General features: G+C 39.1%; 1 pseudogene; it reads left to right on the plus strand.

Annotated features, from left to right (window-relative positions):
• The first annotated feature begins 341 nt into the window (after positions 1–341).
• LOC149170559 (small ribosomal subunit protein uS2m pseudogene) lies at positions 342–1,062 on the plus strand (annotated as a pseudogene).
• The last annotated feature ends 4,023 nt before the right edge of the window (positions 1,063–5,085 follow it).

Genomic DNA, 5,085 nt, shown 5'->3' on the forward strand with positions numbered 1-5,085 from the left:
CTTCATTTACGCTTACTTCTCCTTACTATCTTATATATTAATTGATAAATCTAGGAGCACCGGCAATGTGGTATTTCTTCCTCATGAGCGAGTGATAAACAACCAACCTTCCATATCCAGTCGATCAAGTGATAAAGCATCATTAATTCCATTTATGCATATCCATTTATACATTGATTCTAATATATGACTCTATATCCATATATAGATTGATACTAATGGATATATACCTATATCTATCTATCTATATATATATATATATATATATATATATATATATATATATATATATATATATATATATATATATCTACGCACTTGAACTAGCTCGAAAGAGGACCATGTACAATCCCCCCAGTTTGGTTCTTCAAAAATGACTGAGTACAAACGCACATCTGGGTCATCCAGTAGCTTCTCACCATTTCGAAGTATATATATATACGGTTCCAGAAATGAAATTGCTATTCCCAATCCAGACAAGACACTTATTTGTTCATGAAATTCTTATCATTCCATAGGATCTCCCATTTGTGAAAAAGGACTTTTATTATTTGTCAATACCAATTCATTATCCGATGATATGGTGAAACAAATGGCTACGATAATCGACGAAACTATATAAATGATTATCAATGGAGGATCTGGGGTTTTTTGACCAATTCTTCGAGTATGCATCTATTTCTGATTCTGAGAAATATCTGTCTTTCACATATGAGGAATAGGAAGATCAATTTTTTCGGAGGATCCAGCCAACAACTAGATCATGTAGTAATAATGAATGCGGATAGGGAGTCCTCGTTCATACTCGAAGCTGATCAATTACAAATACCTATCGTATCTTTGGTGGATTCAAATATCCCATTGGTATTATATAGAGGAATAACTTATCCCATTCCAATGAATAATTATATACAGTTCGTATATCCATCTTGTAATTCAATCATGAAAAGAGTTCCTCCTGAACGGGGAAAAATGCAATGGATGAAGGAGGGGAGAACGACTTATCGATCAACTTCTTCCAATGATAATTACAATTGCATGCACCAATCTACAAGTCGATGAGATCGGTCGAGTGGTCCTAGTTGTAGATGGGTGTCTATCAATGGATTGAACAAGATTCTCCATTTGGTTGGAACAACGCTTGTTCATTTCTAATCATGGTGGTCAGTACACAACAGCCAATGTCCCTCCCAACTTACTCAATCTTCTCTTTCCTTACTCGATCTTCTCTTTCATCTTTCCTTGACTTACTCTTGTATCAATATGTTATGCCACCCTTGAAGGTAGAATGAAGATCAAATAGCTTATGCTCTTGCCTAATCTCCCTTTATCCTCTTCTTGGCCTGAAGCTTCCTCCTAGGCAAATCCCCTGCAAGCAATCTAGCCCAACTTCGACCTTGAATTCCATTCATCTCCTCTCATTAATCAACCCCTGATCAACACCTACCTTATGGATGGATGCCACTTGCCACCAACATTTCATGATTCGATCAAACCTTTAGTTGATTCGACCAACCTTCAAAAGAACATTAGCTTAGAGGTAGGCTATACCTAAAAACCAAAAATAAAGATAAAACCTTAAAATCGTAGCAACACGTGAAGTATTTGATGCTCTGGAGCCACCTTATAGAGTTTACCCAAGGTTCTAAATTTGAGGATGCACAAGCAGGCTCAACCATAAGGGCCACCATCAAGAGGCAGAGGAATTATTTGCTGACGTATTTTAGGGGGGATTTTTTTTGGTGATGCTGAAATCAATGATACGAGCTCATGGTGAAGGCATATCCTTTATGTCAATAACTAGAGATAGACTAAAGAGCATAGAAACCAACGTCTCTCATCTCTTAATCTACATTTGTTTAGTGGGTTTTTCCCCTCCACCAAATAAGTCACTTAGGGTCTTTATACACTCGACTGTTAGGGCCCGATTTCTCGCTCGACTGACATGAAATTCATAGTATTAGGAGAGGATGCATAAGCAGGGCTCGACCAACGGGAGAGGACACAACACCTTAGAACTTTCACATTTTCACCTCCTTTCAGGACCTTTGAATGAAGGGAAGCCCCGTAGTGAAATCCTTTTCCTTTGCTTAGTTCAGGTCAGGTTCTCCTTACTTACCTTTGCATTTAGGCTTTGAGGGGAATAAATATAGGGACCTTACCTTCGCTATGCATAAGACCTAGATCACCGTAGCGAAGGGAAGGCAAGATCTATAGTTACAGAATTACGGCACTCAAGCAAGCAGTAGTTTCATTTGTTCATTTGTGTTATTACCACTAACACCCACCTTCCTATATATATATATATATATATATATATATATATATATATATATATATATATATATATATATATTCCTAGCCGAGCACCCATATCCATTCTCGCTCACAAGCAAGTTGTTATAGGTATGATAGGTAGGTCCAAGCAATGTAGGCTAGTTTGCTGGCAAGGACGGACCGACGGGTGAGAGTGAAGAAAGCCCCTCGGCGGGCATGTAGAAATGATGACCGAGCAAGGCATATAAATAGGACGTGGTGGAAGTACTTCCCATTCTCATCCATACTCACTCTAAAATAGAGCCACCAGCTAGAGAGAGAAACCCCTCCTCTGGACTAGCCTTTATCTCATGGAGGGCCTTTTTCCTTGTCCGGGTTAGGTAGGAGCAACTGGTTCCCCTATCCCCTGGTAACAAAATCAATAATATAGTGATTGGTACCTATCTTAAATGTCCGTAGGGGTCCCTAACCAAATGCTCATCCATCGAGTAGGGGTCAGTCTAGCCAAGATTAGATAACCCTTTAATAGTTCTTCATAGGAAGTTAGAGATCCGCTTCAATTGATTAACTAACTGATTAGGATGAGCGGGGATCTGGATATATCTCATAGTAGATAGAGGAAGGGGAGTGAGTTCGAGCTAGCTCTACTAGTACATTTCTCCTTCAACTAGAATGGGAAGGTACGCCGAGCCACCGCTACCCACCCTATTGTGTAGTGGCTTTTCAATTCCAATCTATCTATTTCCTATAGGTGACACTGTTACCACTCGACTATCTTTCTCAATGAACTTATTCTACTTTAAGTTCAAGTCGGCATACCATACTAAGTTGATACTGGGCTATCCCAGATTCTCTCTCTAAAATACTCTAGTGGGCTCTGCTCTAGCCATTGAAGTTTCAGTGGGCTCCACTCTGATCAGTGACCTTCCCTTGCCAACCAGCCATTGATTCCATTTCCTTTCTAGTTAGCCAGCCCTTTACTAGTTTATAGATCCTAATTATCAGACTTCATACCCACCTCCCTCTCGGAATTCAAATCCACTTCCCTATCAGAGTGAAGACCCACTTTGCACCTAATTCTGGCTACCTTCCCTCTTGGAAAATATCTCAGCGAATGGATCGAAGTTTCTTAAAGGATTGACTATTTGAATTTCGGTCAAAAACCTTCGGATATGATCACAAAAGCGTTATTACACAGAAAATAGAATTATGGCTTTCTCTGAGTCACTTAGTGTCGTTGTACCATTCCATTTTAGTCATATTCCTATGACTCTCAATATGAAAAATCTCTCGTAACAAATCCTTTCTTATTTCGTACAATGATGTCTCGATTCCAATTTGTGTGTGGTCTTTTGCAACCTCTGTCGACTATGTATAATACAAATTACAACTGTGGGATTATTCCTTCCATCCACTCTGCTATGTCGGTCCACCACTTCCTCATGTGGTGCCCTTTGTTGTCGTTGCTAAATCACCAGCCCGCGGCAAAGGAAAACCAATGCGCTATACCCCATATATGCCTCCATGAAGGGTACCCTCTCTATAGCATATATATAGGAAAACAACTAGTGGGAATCGTGATAGGAGATCCCCTTCCAGCTCTGATGAGCTCAAAGGAAAAGCAGTTACGCTTCTTTGGATTAACAATTGGTCTGATAAATCCAAGAGATTTCACGAGGACCATTATCCTTGAATGATGTCGAGCCATTCTACAAGTAGCATCCTTTATAGTCACAAAGATGATATTGGGTGAGCAGAAAGCCTATTTTGAAATAGGGTTGGAGCTGTATAACCCACCCAAGTGGGCATAACTATTGTATAAACTTCGTACTGCTCAAATGGTTCATGCACCAATCAGGTAGGCTCCAGGGGTTCATGCACCCATCAGTTATGTGGCAGGCAGAATGGCTCTTCGAAATAAGGAGGTTGTTCCTTTCTGTGGTGTATGGAAGTAGAAATTGTCCATCCAATGATTTGATTACTAGAGTCATATCAATCAAAGAGGAATGAACTACAGTGTACCCTTTAGGTAAATCAAAACTCATTCTGAACATGGAGTTGGCACTGACTTGAAAGGAAGGAAGGAAAGAGTTAGTTATCTAATTCCATCCATATAGAATAGAATAAAGTGAACTGAAAAGTACCCCTCTAGAAAAGCTTATCATCACGCTCAAGCCGCTAATGAACATCAAAGTGGGGCTACCCACCAAGCATATATGCTCCCTCTCAATTCAGAAGATTTTTCATATAGGATATCCATCCCCTATCTATTCTATAGGTCCAGTTTGCTTCTAACAAGAAAGCAGCGCATGCATAACATACATACATCAAGGGCCCTGGTCTAGCGAGTAAATGGAAACATCATAGAAATACTGGATTCATGAGTCAATGGGCCAAGGGATGATTTGAAAAATGTGATCAAATCTAAAATAAATAGTTTTATCTATGCCACAGAAGCTTATATTAAAGGTATGGAAGCATATTTGAAGAAATCCATGGAATATATGAGGAAAGGCATGGAAGGTTTGAAGGAAGGTGTGACAAAGCTACTACAAGAAAGGCCTCCTTATGGCGAAAAGTTAGTAGAGGAAACTCATGACGAGAAAAAAAGTAATGTTAATCATGATCTCATATAATCTAACATTGGATTGAAGACCCATCATATTCCAAAGATAGATATAAGGAAGTTTGATGGCCAGGATACCATAACATGGATACTATAGATGGAGAAATATTTTGATCTACATATTGTCAAAAACACACAAAAGGTACATATTGCATCTTTATATTTAGAACCGAATCAGTTTG

Source organism: Pinus tabuliformis, chromosome 4_2, assembly GCF_031772625.1.
Source record: "Pinus tabuliformis cultivar Carrire ecotype Pingquan chromosome 4_2, CPIR1, whole genome shotgun sequence".
Classification (NCBI taxonomy): domain Eukaryota; kingdom Viridiplantae; phylum Streptophyta; class Pinopsida; order Pinales; family Pinaceae; genus Pinus; species Pinus tabuliformis.